Source organism: Pagrus pagrus (assembly GCF_965226575.1).
Source record: "Pagrus pagrus genome assembly, chromosome: 20".
Classification (NCBI taxonomy): domain Eukaryota; kingdom Metazoa; phylum Chordata; class Actinopteri; order Spariformes; family Sparidae; genus Pagrus; species Pagrus pagrus.
In genome coordinates, this window is record NC_140207.1 from 25,261,674 (window position 1) to 25,281,800 (window position 20,127).

A 20,127-nucleotide genomic window follows, 5' to 3' on the forward strand; every position below is an offset into this window, starting at 1 on the left:
CAAAATGGACTCTGAACTCAAATCAGTTCCCCAGTCTTCAAACCTAGGTGTGAAGACTGCCAAGAGACCCAGCTTTGAGCTACTATTGGTCAGATTGACAGACCCCCAACTGACGAGATAGTAAAAACTCAAGCTCCTTCCTTTGTTCTCTTGCTTCTCCACATCTTTCCCAGTATTTGAAGAAAAGGTGCTAGTGGTTCCTTAGCTGAAAGCCAAGCAGGAGAACATTGTAATCCCCGTGTTTAACAGTGCTGTTCTTGCTGTGCAAGGTCTGATGAAAGACAGTGGATGGAGGAAACTGGTCGCTCTTTTCCTTTGCAGGTATAGCAGCCCGGTGCTAACTTGCTATTAATTAGCTGGCAAGCTTTACGTCATGGCTGCTGGTGCTAACTGAGCTGGAATACTAGCAGGACCTTGCGTTGCTGCTGTGAGGAAGTTCTTTGGGCCTGCTGGAAGTGTATCTGGCAGCTCTCAGCAGAAGAAAACTTGGGGGAAGGCAGCCCCATGGGGAAACATGTGGAGAAGAGCCAGAACAAAGGAAGGAGCTGGAGTTTTTACTATCTGGTCAGGTTTTGCTGCGGAAGGTTGTCACAAATGTAAGAGTCCAAATGGCTGTGTCATGGTTCTATCACATGTTGTATGTATCATACAACATGTGTATGTCTTGCTCTATGAGGTCAGAATGCAGTGTCCTAAGCTAAGGTTTACAACAGTTAAATCACTAAAAAAAATTAAAAATACAAACAATACTGTTCAAAATGTATTTACAAAGTTGGACAGTCCAATCAGAATTTAGTCTCAATAGCATGGTGTTTGGCTATTACTAAATTCAGAATAGTTGAGTTTGCTGTTGTTGCTAACAAATCAAAGGTTACCTGTAGTAACTGTAAGAAAAGTAAGGTACTTGCTACTAACCATCATTACAGGGATGGATCGAGTGATAGCTACAAGAAGTGAACTCTGGGGCTTTTACTTAAATTGTGGCTCAGGGCTTTAACGCTCTGAGTAGCTGAATGCAGAAAGGAATTCTGAGGCGCTGTCACTATCTAAGGAAATATGACTGCACTGAACTGTGGTCAGAGAAGCTGTGGTGTGCACTGAACTGTGGTCATAGAAGCTGTGGTCATCATCTGAACAGTATGCTGGCTGGTCATAATTCTGGGACATGATTTCTGCATATGGCCTTCTACAACTCCTATTGTCTGCATGCCTATCCCAACGAAGTTGGTGGACATGGCGGCTATGCTCAGTGTCCCTATGCGTCCTTTAGTCACCCCCCTTTGGTCTGTTGTGAGGGTGATGTTTTGAGGCAGGAGATTTCTGAGATGCTGCTGTGATTGAGCAGGCAGGCTCAGGTGTCATACCATCAGAACTCCATGGAGGAGACTAGAATTATGCACTCTTAGGAGTTCTACCTCCTGTTCTATGGTTGTTTTGCTCTGAACAGCAAGGCTGGGTAGCCTGTGGAAGATCAGAAGCAAACATCTTAACAACTGGCCTGTGGATGCCGTCTACGCATGGCACCTATCCTTAAGTAGGGACTCTATCTCTTCATTGCACTCACTGAGATTTAACGGGCTAACAACTTCAGGGCAGCCAGGTTTTACACTCTGTGCCAGGGAATAAATAAATCGCTCTACACAGGGGTTATCCATTGTTAAGCAAGTTGTCTAAACAACAATCAGTGTGGTTGGCTATGGTGTAGCTTGGGGAGTATACTAGCCTAACCAAACAGTGTGCTGCCCTACACTATAGGGGGTAGCTTCCTGTGGAGGAGGGTTGGCTACGGCACAATCTAGTGGCTCTTGTGGGCATACAGAACGGGGCCAGTAATGACAAACACAGTTTACAAGTGTAACTTTGCTTACCAAGTTGACTCGGGCTAAAACATGTGGTAGTAACAGCCAAGTAAAAAACTTTTGTTTCACAGGGCTGGTAGCACACTGTGGCTCTATCTCCAGCTCTACTTCTTACTCAGGCTGAAATGCAAGGCAGTAACAGCCAGATATAAACTTCTATGTCTCACAGGCCGGCGCCACGCTGTGATTTACATGAGGAGCAATTCAATTGTCGTCAAATTCTGATAGCTTGACTAGAATGCAACAAATACAGGATATTTTTTGGAGGGGTTATAAAAATGGATTATAAACTTGATTGATAAATCAATTCTCACCACAATGCAACTGTTTGTAAGTACAAATCAACGTACTCTCCTGTAATAGACTAGTGGAATTAAATGTAAAGACTTTCGGCGAAAGAGTTCAAGATGTGAATCTCAAATTTTAGCACTGGCCAAGTTATGCTGAAATTAATATTGCACTCATGAATGATTGACAACAGTACAATACTCACATGGGGCACCATGTGAAGTACTTTATGCAACATTAAAAGGGAATTTGGGTTAAATTTGGCTATCAATAATAATGAACGGTTATCAGGAATTATTAATCATGATGAATAATAGGATCCAATTTACATCAGATCACCTCGGGGGCACTACCCTTGAAGAAGGGAAAATTCACCAAATCAGTCTCATAAAAAAGGCACTTAATTGTTAGTTTGTAACTCTGATTAATAATTAACTTAATGACTAAAACCAATATTATCATAACAGCTAGTAATGGTCGAAGGATTTTGGAGTCCTTGACAGAGCAGAGGTTGGCAACATTCACTCTTGTACAATATTAAATAGACAGCATGAAGGTTCAAAAGTATTTTATTTAGCACAAAATGAAAACACACAATCCAACTAACGTACTATTTACAGGTGTGTGTGTGTGTGTGTGTGTGTGTGTGTGTGTGTGTGTTCAGAACAACAAAAGCATAGCCGTGCTATGCTATACTGTGTGCTATTTAGGCCCAGTTCAAAGTTACCAGTCTTTGAAGAAAAGGTGCTGGCGGTTCCTTAGCTGACAAGCCAAGCAGGAGAACATTGTAATTCCAAAGTTGAACAGTGCTTTTCTTGCTGTGCAAGGTTCAATGAGGACAGCAGAGGGAGGAAACTGGTCGCTCCTTTCCCATGAAGGGATAGCAGCTCGGTGCTAACTTGCTTTGTGTTTCTTGGATTGTGGAGTTAGCTGGTAAGCTTTGCGTTGCAGCTGCTGGTAGTAACTGAACTGGAATACTAGCAGGACCTTGCATCACTGCTGTGAGGAGAAGTTCTTTGGGCCTGCTGAAAGTGCAGCTGGCAGCTCTCAGCAGCTGTTGGGCCCAAAAGAATCCAGGAGAAGAGAACTTGGGGGCAGGCTACACCCAGGTGTGAAGACTGGGGAATTATGGGGAACTGAGCTCAGTTCAGAGTCCATTTCAAAATCCACAATGAACGACTTCATCTGTGGGTCCCAGCAAGTGTGTTTAAACAGTTGCTTGGAGATAAGATGCACACAGTATACACAAGCCTTTACAGCAATGCAACGATAAACTTCTATAAGGAAAGAAACATCTTAATGTATTGTATTTATGTCTAATTTACAAGGCAACAAGGATTTAGAATTTGCTGTTTCACAAAATGTATTACGTTTCTCCACATGCAACAACTCTTAAATCACGCAATTTGTTCAGGGAGTCTGGGATATTGCCGTTACTAGCGATCTCACTTCATTACTTGGTCCAAGTCCATGACTTTCATACACACACAACAGCCTTCTTCTTGCAACAACTGTATCAAGTAGATCACAGCAACAGTTCAAGTCACTGTCATTCATGACAGAATATGGTGCATAGTTCCCCTGGAAAACATGTTTCTTTTAACGCATTTATATCATATATCATCAAGGTAAAAAATTAATAAATACTCACATACATAATGGTTGTAAATAATGTATTAGTGACCCTCGCTGTGATGTGTGTGATGTGTGACTTATACTGCTTTCTTGGGAGCTCAGACCCTACCTTATGGAAACTCAGCTCAGAAAGAATGGATTATTTTTGCACTATGATTGCCTGCTCGTATTGTGGTTTAGCACAGATCCACGGGTACAGGGAACAGATAGTGAAACACTTGTGTGTAAATATTTTGATCTTAACTATAGGCTATTATTGCGCCTGCCCCATACACACTGATGCCTGGTTAGACTGGGTTCAGAGAGCTGCTCCAGGTGACAGCAGAGGAGAGAGAGAGAGAGAGAGAGAGAGAAGGAGAGAGAGGGGAGGGGAGTGTCTGCTCTCATTGGCTGTCCCTCATACCTGGCTGCCTGACCTGTCTGCAACTCAGCCAGATATTTAGCCTGCTAGATATCTAGCAGATGTTGGCGACGGGCCGGCAAGCTGCTCCCAAGTGCCTGGATCAGGTCTTTGAACAGTTCACGTACTAAATGCCGTTCACAAGATCTGCTCCCGAATTAGCATGTACTTTGTTAAAGATTTTTCCCTCTTTTTGCTATTTAACATTAATTAATTTTCACGTTTCATCAATTTTCGTATTTAGCAATCAGGAAAGAAATAAAATGCAGGGAAAGATGGAAGATGAGAAGACAAGCACAAAGGAAAAAAGAAAATTATCCATATGGTTGGGTTCTTCTTCACAAACACATCATTTATGTATACAGTATATGTAAATTGGTTACTTCTTCATGCAAATAACTTGCATGTTATGGAAAAGGAAACAGGCTTTTTCATATCCGTGATAAGAAAACCACTGTAGGTAGACAAGGAAAGGACATTTCCTCGCCAGCTCTATGAGCTCATAAAAGGAACACGTTATTATTGCTACAACAACTGAGCTTCCCCACATGGTCATCAAGGTTTTGTCTAATCCTGTTTTACCTTGACCAGAAGCAGGTAATCAGGCTTCACTGTGATAGGAGTTATCAGTTAGAGTCAGATCCATGCTCACCATCTCACAAGTTGGCCCTAAAATCAGAGAACTCCAAGTCATCAAGTAAATGTGGTTTCATTTTTCACATCAGGCTTAACTTTGGTGATTTCTGTTGATTTGCAATGTTGACCAGTAGCAAGCAGTCCTGACAGTGCTGACCCTTGAACTGAGAGCCAGACAGTCCAAAATGGAGGAAGCTATATCATAACTTATTAAAGATGCAATATGTAAGAATTTTAGTTGAAAACTAAAAACAAAAATGAACTGAAAATATTGACAGAATTTGAAGACAAAACAGCTTTGATATAATGACGCCTGTGTATTGTGTTGCACTGGCACATCCCAGTCCAAGGCTCCTGTGCTAGCGGAGTAAACACCAACACTCCTCTTGTGCTCTGAGTTCCCAGTTCGGACCACCGGTTGCACTGCTAAACAAAGCTAACAGGAGCTACAGTTAGCAGCTGATAGCAGTTACTCTGGTGATATACTGACCCCTATTTCTTTTTAATCTGAACAGATGGCCAATTCTAACATAGTGCACTTGTAACTGTATATCATTAGCGTATATTTAACCTCCATTGTTGAAGGACAAAGTGCTCCACAGAGAGGACATTTTGCAAACAGTAACAACAGACAGAAAAAGGATGATGCAAACTGCAAATACATCATTTGAATTTGTTACACATAGTGCATGTTGACTCAAAAGGTGACACAAAAATGATTGGTAAACGGTTGGTAAATGTTTAACAGCACCCAAAAGCAGACAACCAGACCGGGAAAGGTTTAAAGAGATTTATTAACTACAGGTCAGGTAATAGTGCTGGTGAATAGATGGCAGAAGCTGAGTGCAGGGAGGCCCCGTAAGCAGAGGGGTTACTTGAGGTTGAGCTCTGGTGAGCACTGGACGGGTGGGTTGCTGGCTTGGTAGCAGAGCTGTGGCCTTCTCCGCTGAAGTACAGAGTGGAGCTCGGGTGGCAGGCTTGGAGAGTTAGCAGGGGGGTCTGAAACGAGTGGCAGAGGTCCGTAGGCTGGAGGCTGGTGGCTTGTGAGGCTGGAGCTTGAGGAAGTTTTCCACACTCGAGAAGGCGAGGAGAGACAGGGTTAGGTTGATAGGAGGGCAAAAATATAAGCATAGAAAAATTCATGTAGTATAACATAGTAGAGAGGAAACAACCTGGCAACAAATGCAAAGTAGCCCAGAGCATTTAAGCTGGAGTTGATGAGATTCGCTGCAGGTGTGCAAGACAGAAACTCCAGCCCTCCAGGAAAGACACGCCCAGCCTCCACTGCATCTCCGAAACACACAGGCAAAAGGAAGAACACACTGAGCACAGATAATCCACATGAAAACTCCAAATCATGACAATCTCAACTTTGTTGTAACAATTATAAAGATCGGAAAACAATAACAGAATAATAAATTGATTTATCAATATTACAAAATATGGTAATAATCATGCACTGACTTGACATTTTCATCTCAAATAAAAAAGCCAATGGATAAACAATTAAAAAATATACACTGTATATACTACAAAAATTATGAATCCGATGTAATTCTATTATTTACAAATCTCATTATTTCCGGAATAAAAAATTATCTTCCTTCATTTACATTATGGTTAAATTTATACTATAATCTCTTTCATTCATTTTCTTTGCTTACAGGTGACACATCACAAAAAGTGCGCTGCCCTGCCCTGTTGATTTGGCAACTGTAAACTACAGTAATGCTAAACAACTGTTCTGGCTCTAATCATTCCATTTACTGTTTGGGGGAAATAATAAGGAAACACAAAAGAAAAACTATGAAACACTCTAACATCAAATCTTACACATAAATAAGTATCAGTGGATGTGAATTTACATCTGACAACCCTCAACATGTTTTGACCAATGTAATCTGACAACAGCCACTGAATGGCAAACTAGTGCTAATCGGTCTCTGCCTGGATATTAGCTAGCACAAATAACAAATTAAAAACTAAAAACTAAGCATCTATATTACGTAACAGTTTACTAAATAGGAAGTCTACATTACTAACCGTATGGATGTTAAGAAATGATTTACCTACCTGAACGAGTGAAATAAAACAATGTTGTGAGTCAGCTGGTTGTTCAGTTGCTTTACTGTTAGGTGGTAACTGCCATCTGAAGAACACAACATCAGCCCACAGCTTTTATACCTTAAATACAGGCGATATTGGGCCTTTTGTAATGAAAATATAAATGTAGGAATTGGATGGGGAGTGTCTCCAAACATGCAATATAGAGAGCGCACACAAAAAAGGAACGCATCTTAAATAAGTGGGGCAATTACATACATATCCTATGTGTCACAAATACATGGTGTGATCTCATTGTTCTGTTAGTGACTAAGCTAACTAGCACTAGATCTCAGTAAACCTGTTTTGTGAGTGAAATGATGTACAACCCTGAGTACAAATTGGCAGGCTACTGGCTACTGCCTAGTGTGTCAGCAGTTAGCTACAGTAGATCACTCAAGGAAGAGGAAATGCGACAGGACCTTAAGTCCTGTTATTTGTGTCGCATATTTAAACTCCACTCATTCAGTCATCTTGCACAATGCAAAATATTCATCATAAATTAATTACTAGCTGTTAATAAAACTATTACAGGATAATTGTTTTCTCCTTCTCTGTAACAACTACCTATAGGTTTCATCATATAAGTATGATGCTGCAGAAGTTTTGCAATTAAGTTGCCCCCCACCCCCCAAAAAAAGGAAATAAATAAATAATAAAAAAAAAAAAACAACAACAACACAGACATTAAATTAAAATTTGAAAACAAAGGCAAAAAAGAAAGAGGTAACAAGAAAACAGTTATCTATCAATTTCTAGAAGTGAACAAGAATTCAAACTCCACCCAGAGAAGAGAGCCAAAAAAGAGTTATGGTGTGACTGTCGGTATTTATGGCCCGAAGGTAGATGAGCTTCATAGGGTGGGCGGACAGCCGGGTATTGTTCTCTGCTTATTTGTGTTCAAACTCTCCATATATTGACCAGGAAAATTGACCTCTAACTGCTGTAGGTCCTGCCTTCCCGGGAACGTCTCTCCCCCTCTTCCCTCAAATAACCCTCAGCTCTAGGACTGTTTGGTGGGTCAGGGTCAGTCATTAGGAGAGAGGCCAGTGTGTGTGTGTGTGTGTGTGTCTGTGTTTGTGTGCAATGGCTGTAAACCAAAAAAGCAAATGAAGGGCTGTGACCTGAGGCGATCCTTGGGAGGGACAGCCAGGCCTGCAGCAAGCAGCAGGCACTTTTTAGACTGAATCAGAGATGCCTAATTATCAACCCAGCCTTTCTTCACTCCATGACTTATGTAACATTATGCAGGACTTTCACAAGATAAAACAAAGTCAAAGGGGATACAATAATGACCTATGTGAGGGAATCAGATTGTTGCAATAGTAAGATAGTAACAGCTAAAAAAAAAAAAACTTTGTGAATCTAAACTGCGGCATATAGTATGAGGTTGTAAAACCAGCACTGGGAATGCTGTAACAAGGAAGTCAGACTGAAAACAGCATCCAGAAATATAAACAAATAAGTAAAAATGTGGTGTCATGCGCAGGTGTCATGGAGAAATAAATGGTACTTAATCATTTGTGTGCACACATTAACAGAACATAGCTATCAAAATACTTTTGAGGCTTTAACATGTAATTAATAAGAATTGAACATTGACTGTAAAAAACTGTTAACCTGCAGTAAAGTGCAGATTAATCACAAATGGGCAAAGAGGAGAAGTAAGGGTGAGGCGAGCCAAATGAAGCCAGGTCACTGAAACACACCCGCCTAGGTGGAAGCTACTAAGCCTGGTTTGACTAACAAGCTCACTGTGTTTGCACAGAAAAAGAGGCAAATCACGACATGAGTTTGAGCATGGGATTATCGTTATTTACATTACTCGCGTGAGTTTTAATACGGTTTATTCATCCCAAACAACTACAATATCTCACTGAATATTAAGAATGGCTAGTGAGCAACAGCTGGCAGCAAGACTGAGTGATACTTTGTCAGCACTCAGCATAGACTCTGGTTCTTTCTGTTATCATTCAATGTTTTTCATTCTCCCTCTCCTTTCTGTAAGTTCATGAAGTAAAGTACATTTTTCTTCCATTCCAGTAGTCAAATAAGAGATTGGTACATTACAGTTGATTTGGACAGTTCCATGCTCACTACTGCAGGGGGTGATAAGCAGGAAATGAAGTGAAGCCCAGCAGACAGCTCATGGCTAGCTTTCACTCAAAATGCACAGCCCCTAATTATGCACACATTTAAGCCTTCATATAATTTAAACAAGTAAGTTATACTGTATAAAAACCCTGCCCCTATACAGTTGTCATGAGCTGGGAAATTAGCTATGGAGACAAAATAGGTTTTAGTACCAGGCTGTAAACATGATAACTTCTGCTGTAAAGTTGGACATTTTAACTACAGCTTTTGGTACCTCTGCATGACATTTTTTCATCCCTGGAGGTTGCCACTTGGATTTATAATAACAATGCATCAAAGCTGTGGAACACACCTACTGTAGATATCAGGGAAGCCAGATCACTGCATTTTTTTTTTTTACTTATTTCTTTACTCTAGCCTTTAACTAGCTATGATTATCCTGACACTGGCCTGAAACTCTTCTTTACACTTTGCTTCACGCTTCTGTACTGATGCACTTCTTTTAATATTTGACCTGATTTAATGCCTTCTATTTATTTTTTCCCTTTATTTGTATATGGTTTTAATTTCCATCTTATGCATTCTATATATTATGTTTTCATCATTATCTTTTTTTCAAAATGAAGTGGGTTTTATTGACCAGCATTATATTCCAGTTTTTATGTTCATTCTTTCTTTTTTCACATGAAGGTGCGTTCTATGTATTCTGTTCTCATCTTTACACACACACACACACACACACACACACATATATATATATATATATACACACACATACATATATATACATATATACATAATCAAGTGGGTATTAATTTACATCTTATTTTTCATTAATTTATTTTGTTTATCCTGTGTCTTTGTTGTAATGCACTTTGAGCTATTCACTAATGAGCTGATGTTTTCCTGAGAAGTTGGTGGAGACCAAAAAAGAGAGCTAAAAGAGATTGAAAATTAGACTAACATGCATTGAAAAAACATATATCCTCAGCTATCTGTACCTGCTGGATGTGTAAAATATAAAGCAAATGTGTGCTAAGAAGTTCAACGTCAATGTCGTGTTGACAATTTAGTTTTAAGAGTGAAAAAAATAACTAGTAATTAAATATGCTTCAAATAAAATGTTAATCTGTGCAAAGATGGTAACATACCTTGAGCTATTTGTGTGAATACGTTACTCTAGGCAACAGGAACGAAATTTCCGTCAAGGCGAATAATCAGAGAAAGTAGAATGGTTTGGCAATGGACACAGCTGAGCAGAGAGGAGCTGAGAGGCCTTCAGCCTTCAGCAGATTGTCTGTCGAATGAATTCGACGACACGTCCCCAAGGACCAAATAACAGAGAGGCGCTCAGAAACACTCATTGCTGCTCTGATTGCCATATACTCCAGATAATTAACTGTCAAGGTTCTTGTCACCCCCCTTCCCAACTCCTTCTTCTCTTCTCTTATTTTTTTCTCTATCACCTTCCCTGTCTCTCTGCTACTTCTTGGTGGTGTGACGGAGCTCAATCGGCCCCTCATTACATCATGGCGCATATTAGCAGTGTTTATCCATGAGCAATCGGCTATCGCACAGAGCAGGGGAATGAGGCAGGCATGGGGTAGATGGTGGGAGGAAGAGGAGGAGGGTGAGTGAATCGAGCTGGAACTAATTTTTTGACAGGTCCTTGATATGGGTTGGGGGTGTAACAAAACAGGGACTCAGCCTCTGAAATCCTCTGGGTTGGGGGGGGGGTGTATTTTGTTATTCATCCAAGTGACACAGCTGTCTTGTGGCATCCAGACTTTCTAGAAATACTTTTTTCAAACTGAGAGGGCTGGAGCAGAGGAGTGGACAGCAAAGGTTCTTGAGGTCAAAGAGAAAATCCTGGTACTGTGTGAAAGTTTTGGATTAGGGTTGAATCTCCATCTCACATAGAATCTGTTTTACAGACTTCTATCTGAATGTACAAAACTGTCTGAGGACTAGCTCCTGCTGTGCTCCTGAGGGCAGGATCTTTAATATCAATTTAATATATTTCCTTTCTTCATGCAGATCCATTATTGGTCAAGTCCCGCCTACTTTTAAAATCATGAATCTAGTCCCACCCCCTTTACCTTCTTGAAAACGCATCGGTCTATCCAATTCGTCATTATTAAATACATTCAGCTTTCTTAATGAGAGAATGCCCAAACAAATGAAAATTCCATAATATGTTTTCACTGCTACCTTGCACCGAGACAGATTGACACATAGCACGAACACACATACGCATGAGCATGCTCAAAATGTTAGTTTTTGATGCCTGGATGTCAGCAGCTGAGTTAAGGTGGGTCAACCACTGTCACCACAAAAAGCCTTGATAAAAGAGACTATACCTGGAAGGAAGAAGGGAAACATGACAGGAAAGAGGGAAGTAAGATGATAAATGAGACTAAAAGAGATGGAGAGAAAGAAAGGGATAAAAAAAGAGGAAAAGGGAATAAGTGACATAAGGAGGGGTGACGTGTATCAAGGCAGGAAGGAACTCTAGCAGTAAGCTTTTATTTTCTATTATCATCTCTGAATCTTTTAATCACCATTACTTATCAAAACTGATCACCTGTTAAATGCATGAGGTTAGGAAATTTACTAAAGACAGAAAACAGCAAAAATCATTGTTGGTGATTAATTGTGTCACCCTCAGCCTACCTCTGCCAAGCAAGGCGCAAGTGCATCTTTTCAACAACATGCCATATTTAATCATTTTAATGTAAATGTTTGCTCATACCAAAATTGCCTTTTCAGTCGCCCCCCGGTGCAACATTTCACCCTGGAACCCCCGGCAGGAGAGCCGTCGTGGTTCAAAAACATTCTAAACAATCATCCCTCTAAATCGATACATGTTAATTGCCATAGCTTGCCATGCGTGGGGTCAGTATTGGAATCGCAAATGCACCTGTGATAATGAGCCGTAATCAACATCATTGTTAGAGGATGCTCCACATTAAAGGATATCATGCCACTCATGAGAAGCATCAAGTGGTCATCCATCACTCACAACTTCATCATCCCGGCCCATCATGTACCCGTCATTTCAACACTCTAGCTGATTCCGATCCATTTCAATTTTCAGGCCTTCCAGAGCATCTGTCCTATCCAGTCCCCCCTTTCCATCTTCTAGCTCTGTACTAAATCAAAGTCCCCTGCATAGATATTTGGAATCAGCCAGATACAGTGAGAGGGTTGTGCAGCTTGATTTATTTATTTTTTTTATTTTGAACACATGATTTTGCTGAGAATACTTCTGCAATGTCTGTCTCAATTTCTAAGCCACTTAATATCCATACAATAGCAAATAAATGCACAGACTGTGTTTATGGAAATAGGTTTAAGCATTTTAAACCACAGTATATCTGTGGGTTAATTGATGGGATTCAATTTAACATCAGATGTCATGATCGGTTATTCGATCAAAACAAAGATATTTTATTTTTTAATCTAGCTTTCATCCCAGTCATTATAGTCTTCATCTCAAACATTCAGTCTGGAGGCACTTTCTATCGTCTGCCTAAACCTAAATTCTTCCCCCTATAAACATTGTTCTCTCAAATTAAAGATCGATAAAGCCCTAATCCTCAGGTAAGACATGCATACAACTGGTGGTGGTGTTCACGGTATTCATACACTAAAAAATGTTCATCATGGTTCATCTTGGCTTTCACCAAATTCACTGCACATATTTAAATCACTAAGTATCACATTTTGATTTCCTTGAGGATGTCATCCTGACAACGTTCAGTCCCGGGTGTGATGAGTTCATTTATTTATCTCGCTTGTATCATGATTTACATGACTCATGTATCATCACATTAATCTATGTTTCTTTCTGTGTTTTTGTTTGAATAATACTTTGTTTGCCTGTTGGCCTTCATTCTCGTTGACACGACTTTCATTTCTGTTTGGCCCTTACGTTGAACGTTCATTCATATTCATGGTCTTCGTCACGTCACACATCATTCATTATATTTCCGACTCGTCGTCTGACTTAATTTCTGTTTGTCACGTGGACTTAATTTGTGTTTGGTCATTGGACTTTTTCATTTCTGTTTGCATTTTATTTTGGTTGGCCCACCGGCCTTAATTTATGTTTGGTCTTATGACTTTTGTTTCTGTTTGGTCCCTATGTGACCGTTTATTTATTTGCTCATATCATGGTCTTCCTGACCTCACACATCATTCATGATACTTGCAGTTAATTTCTGTTTGTCATTGTCCATATTTTCGTTTGGTCATATTCAGTTGGGTCCTCGCCAACATTTAATCATGCTGATCCTGTTATTAGCATTCAATTCTATACAATCTATTCAGGGGGGCAGATCATAATATTTATATCTTTCTTCCCAGCCATGCATGTCTCTATCTAATATTGTATTAACATTCATCAAAATTGTGTCCCGTCGCTCTTTCCTATTCTTCACTTTTCTTTGGGGGCTTTCCTATTCTACGCACAGCTTCATCACCTCCCCAAATATTACTTAATCACAATGGAGTCTAACCGCCAAAGACTTTCTCATTCTCTTTTGTACACATAGCAATAAATCTTCATGTTCAATCAGGAGTCTCTCCTGATTGAAATGATGATGTGCAAATTGCAAACTACTTTTAAACACCTTACTTAAACATTACATTTTATGAGGGCCTTTTCAACAAAGTCCAAATTTCATTTTTTTAACTTTCCCTTTTTTCATCGAGCATCAAACTGACCAGATTTCTGAAAACGAACACCAGGAACATTTCCAGTTTTGCAGTCAATACCATTAAAATATCTAATGTTAGTATCTATTAAATGAAAAAGGGGGAGATTCCAGTTACATGTATTTTGATCATGGCAACTGCAGTACTGTAATAAACAATGGTGCAGGTACAACCAAAAGTACCCTAAATATTAGGGGTGTGCATTGGCACTGCCCTCACAATTCGATTCGATTACAATTCACCAGGTAACGATTCGATTCACTTCGATTCTACGATGCATTGCGATGCATTGTGATGCGTCAAAATTCTACTGCACACAACAAGGCAAACTTTTCATCAGTCATGAGGCAATACAAGCAGTCAGATATAACTTTTTTTCAAGTAGTAAAGTCAAGTGCAACTATTCTCAACAAAACAGCAGCTTAGCAGCTTTAAGACAATGACAATTATATACCTGAGATGAGAGTCCTATCTGTAATGTAAACCAAAAATAAAGTGTGTAGGCTTAGCCTACTACCAAATGTGTGCAAACAACTTCTTCCGTCTGAGTTCAACATCACCATCATCAACAATCCGTTTCAGAGTGAGGAAATATATAGTTTGACCTAAGCCTACATCATAACTTCTCACTGTTCAGCTTGTGTTCTTACACAAGAACCTTGAAATTCCCTGCTGATCGACCAGAAAATAAACAGTGACCAGGGTTTCCCCCAGAAAACTTGCTAAGCCCGGTGGTAGGGTGGCCCACCAGCGGCCCACCGGTGCCCAAGCATGTTTTTTTGTGTCAGGGGCCTGACCTTGACCATTGACTGATGGCAGGGCCCTATAGGTAACAGATTCATTAATGGAGTAGTAGAATTTAGAAGGAGTGATTCCATAAGGCTTAATATCAATGTTAAAAGTTGACTGGAAATTTGAAAATATTATCATTATCATGTGTTATTATAAGACATTTATGTAACACCAGGTCTTACAGATTGCACTCTTGAAATGCTGTTCAACCAACCACAAAAATAAATAAATAATAAAAATACTATTTAGATAAATAATATCAACTGTCTGCACTAAAAACTAAAAAAACAACTGCCTGCTGTCTCCAGAGATTTTTATTTTTTTCCTCAGAGATTTTTACAATCTGGAGTCACATGAACATGACCACACGTCTGTTTCCGGTCAGTCGTCATGGAAACGTGACAATCACGGATCTACCAAAGATACTCTGTAATCTACTGTTTGGACCAGAGAAAACAAACGCGAACCGTACGAGCTGAAAAATGAAACGCTGGGTCATTTTCACATCTGGTGAATGCACCTCGGCTCACAGAAGTCCGGAGCTCTGATGCTGCATGGGACGACGTGCTAACAGCTGCTAGCCACTGCAGTAGCTGGCTGAGCCTCCAGAGCCGCGGCTCGGCTCACGTTAACCGCTACGAGGTCGGCCAGCTGGTGAAGCAGCGGTCTGATGAGCATGATGTCCGTGACATGTCCCGTTATGCGCGACGACGTTGTGACGTTGTCAGGTGATGAAAAAGACACCTGAACACGTGTTGATGGAGCGCAAAAACTGATTTCAAGAAAATAAATAAACGATGCTTAGCCTGGCGGGGGGGCAAGTAAGACCTGGCGGCCCGCCAGGCTTATAATACACTGGGGGAAACCCTGGATAATCGATTATGGCATGTTGCCGCATCGACGCTGAATCGTGCATTCGTGAATCGTGAATCGTGCCCCGCATTGCGATGCATCGCCGAATCGATTATTGTTGACACCACTACTAAATATGCAAAGTAAAAGTAGTCATACAGTAAAATGTGCCCTGTCAGTGTTTAACTATTATATCTGATGGTTTTGGATTAATATTACAGCTGCATTAATTTGATATTTTGCATTTTATGTTTAAAGTTTAGTTCATTGTACCTATGTTATATTCTGTTGGGTAGTTCAATCTCAAGCAATGCATCATATTCTATAAAATCATCAAATGTTTGTAGCATTGCTCTCCTGTGAGTCAGTCAACTTTTCATGGTGTCAGCTTGCTCTCAGGCTTGTAATGGTGCACTTTCCAGCTAATCCTAGAGGATTTTTTAAAATTCATTATTTAGCTTAAATTGTGAGTTGTGAACTGAATGCACGTCTCCTGATCATCCTGCAACTATAACATTGGATTGTGTCAACACTTGCGTGGGTAGTCGGGGCCAATTGTGGCCCATATATTATATTTGACTTAGATACACTGTTTAGTCACAAACTGTGTGTGGCAGGATAGAGCCCCCAGATGTGCAGTGAAATCAGTTGGTTCAGTGAGGTAATTTCAAGTGTTTGCTTGCTGGGTTGTATGACTGTGACTGTATCTAAATCTAGATAAATCTAGATCTAAATCTAATATCATCCTACCACACATCTACCAGGATTCAGGTCCTTATAAAGGCGGGGAGCTCTCTCCAACCCTACCTTTGTCAGCCCTTACTGCATTATTAACAATTAACAAAAATGTCAAAATCAACCTATCTCGCAATGTTAGAGAAAGTCAGAAAAAAAATTCCTGGATCCCCAACAAAAGTAAATATTGGCTCTTTTGGGCCAAGACCCATCCTCCATCCAAGTTTTGTGGTATGTTAGTAGTTTCATCAGCTACAGACTGGCCTTGAAGCGTACGGGTCACAGAGGGGAGCATCTATGCACCTAGTGCAGAAGGAGCGAGGAGCGATGTCCTCCCAATAAAGCGAGTGCTTACAGGATCGACTTGAAAGCTCTGGCTAAAGTGGCAGTGGTAATTACAGTCTCCAGTGTAGCAGCATTACACGGGATAGGAACAAGATCACAACATGAGAGGATGTCTGTCTGATGCAAAGAGGCAAAACTTAAAATCTCCTCTGCAGCAATGTCCCTTGATGCGCATGTTGCGCTCAAGCATTTGATGGTTTCAGTTAAAGCTGGACTTCAGCAGGTCAGTTAACTTCAATTACATTTCTTGTCAATAGTTTGTCTTCTATCTTCTTTTTTGTCTTAGACATCTGCTTCATGTGGCCTTGACATGAAAAGTGGCCGCATACTGTTCACCTTTTCTCTCCATGCCCTCGTAGAAAATAAAACAAAAATTAAGTTACGCTATGACACATTATCATAGAAGACATGTAAATTTAAATGATGAGTAATAATAGATTATGATAGAATTTTTTAGAAAAGTCTAATGCAACCTCTGCTTGCATGTCACCCTCAGCCTCGCTTCCTGGATATTCATCTATCCCTTCCTGCTCTGTGCCCTCACTTTAATAACCAGACTCTCGCAAAAACAATGAAGAGGAATGGAAAACACTTCAGTTGCCCAGAATATTGATATAATGTTGATGGCTTGCTTGAAATATTATGTGCTGTGTCAGTCTTTGCACTTACATTTCACCAGGGTTACTTTAACAATGTATTCTAATACAGTTAGTAATTAGTCGTAAAAATGTCAATAGCCTAATCCTAACTATATGTATCACAATATTAAAGTAATGTAATTTGCTTTCGGTTACTTTTGGATTATTTCAATACCAAATATTCAAAAAAACATGAGAGAAAAGGAATAACTTGCACTGTGCTGTGATATGTTGATGTTTTCTGCTTTAAAGACTAAATAATGAAGAAACTCACACCCAATGAAAGCAATTAACTGGCAACTGAAAGACTAGCTGTGGTTTCACCTGAGACCATAGTGTTGTTGTGAGACTTGTGAAGTGTTACCATGTGTGCAAGTGCATTATCGTATTGTTCTTTATGTTAAAATGGATTTTAAAATCAGATCTGCCCACTTTTTCAATTTATGAAAAAGTTTGGTTGATCAACATGCCTGCAAACCTCCACTCTTCACAGCCTAAATTAGGAGACCAAACTTAATCTTACTCTGAATTGGAAAGCGTCACCATAACCACAGCAGGTCCTGCCTGCCTGCCTGCACTGTGGTGCAGAGGACAGGGAGAGAAACCGCAGACTCCTGCTTGCTTGGGCACTGTTTTCTGCCATCATCAGTTATACATTGTTTTTCGCCATGAGAAAATTATTATAAGGCATGGTAGAATGTTAAAGATGTTAATTAGTTGAGTCTCTTGGTCAATGCGTGAGCTGGTACCCCCATTGAAAATTGTGAGCCTGATAGTTTTACAAAATGTATCGGCCATCTGATTATGGCTTTTTTATCCTTTAGCTTTGACAGGATACAGTTACCTTATTTGTATCCTATTTATGTGACACTGTTGCATGCATTGCTAACAAGCCTGAATTTCTAACTCTGGCCAACTATTCCTGAAGAGAGAAATTTCCATCCAAACACGATCGCAAAGCTTACAACAAGTTTTAATGCTTCTGTCACATCGCGGTGAGGGATGTCTCGTCCTGGGTTTTTGTCTTGTGGATTTCATGTTTTATTTTGAAAAGTAACTCGTTTCAGGTCACTTGCCCTTCCTCTTGTGTCATCAGTCTGACGTCATCCCTGATCCCTGATTGTTTCCACCTGTTCCCCATTACCCCCATGTGTCTTATAGTCCGCGTCTCCCTTTGTTCTGTGCCAGAATGTCTCGTTGTCTCGTGCATCTCCAGCCCCATGCCCAAGCCTTGTCTTGCCTTGCCAGGATTTCAAGTTTTCAAGTTGGTATTTTGAGTTTCCCTTTTCTCCTCTTAAGCAGAGTGATTTTTTGTTTGTAAAAGTTTTCAGTTGAAGTTGTGAGATCAGTTTGTTTTTCAGCCTTTCCTTTTCCTCATTTTTGAGTGATTTTTTTGTTAATAGTTTTGTTAGTTCAGAAGCAGTGTAGAGTTTTTATAGCCCTTGTTTCTTCCTCCCTCGGGAGCGTTTTTTGTTGTTTAAATTTCATAGTTGTAATCCTCACTAGAGTAGTTAGAGATCTGTATTTTCTGTTTCCTCCTTTCGGAGAGATTTTCTGTTTCACCTTTTGTGAGCTTTTGTTTCTTGTTTTTGTTTCATAGCCAGAGTTCATAGCCCATTGATTTAATACTCTGAATTAAGAATTGAAAAGTGAACTTTTCAAAATAAAGCCTGTTTGATTACTCTCCACTCTGCATCGGAGTCCTGTTTCTAGCCCAGGCCTGACAGCTTCATTAGCTGTTTATGTGTGCTGCTATTAAGAAAACTACTCAAAAACAACATTTTCTGCTTGAAAGTGGAACAATTACACAAATAAAATAGATTTTGCTCACTTTCAATTCTTCATGTTAGTCTTGCTAAGTTTAGCTTAGATTTTTTGATTCTAGTCAGCGTTGACAGGTGGTTGGTAGCCTACTTTCTTTAGAATCTCATCAATTTGTCAGCCAGTGGTAGAGTACTGCTAAGGGATCTAAGAGGGTTAAAGGATCCAAGTATTATGTTGAGCCACACATTTGCTACATTTTGCCATTCACCATTGCATCAGCGCCATATCATCCATAGAAACCAATTATTTTTCTATCATAATTGTAAACTCTTTGTTTGTTAGGATTGCCATAGGGTGTCCAAGCTCAGTGTTATAGGGGCACAGGCCCCTGTTTGCTTACCCCAAAACTGCCAGAGAACATACCATGAAGAACCCTGCTGAATCTTACATGTGTGATGTTTGTATCTATCTCAACCATATATAGAAGGTTTCAGTCCAGCTGCAGAGTTGCTCAACTCTTTTGCCTCCTGTGAATGAAATGCCACACTTTATGTCTGAAATGAAAAGTTAATTCAGGCTATACATTTCCTTGCCTAGTGAAACTGCACCAGCCATGTTTGTTTTTGTTGATAATGCCACATTTCCACCTACTTACCCACTTTGTATAGAGCACAGGAGAAATGAGATCAGATGGAGAGGAGAAATGTAAGGTGTATATGCAAAGGGCTTGATCAGACTGTTCATTAACCATAGTGCACTATCCTGAGTAACACTAGTGTTTTACCGTGATGCTGTGTAAATGAGATATTTTTCTTCAGAAATGCTGAGGGGGAGAATACTTCCACGTTTTAGGAATTTACTTCCTCAGTCAAAAAATGACTGTCGGCCATATCAGCTGGGCCCTCACGATCACAATTAGTGATCGCTTATTTTAGCTCTTTTCGACATTTAGAGACAAAAGGTCCCCTGTTTTTGAATGCAACTTCTCAGAATTCAGAAGTGGCTAAGGCCAAGAAATCATTATTATTTGCGCCAGAAACTTGGCACAAAACGACTATAAGGGAATGAGGGCAATTTAGCCAAATCAATCCTGGCTGGCCCTTAATCAGTCTGAGGAGAAGAGGAGTGAGACAGAGATGGTAGAAGAGGAAAAAGAGGGGAAAAAAAGAAGAGTTAGGGGGTTGTCAGTCAGTCATCATGAACTTGCATTCATATGCACAGTGCGTGGACTTCTGGACATTAGGCAGGACCAGTTAGTCCTCAGAAC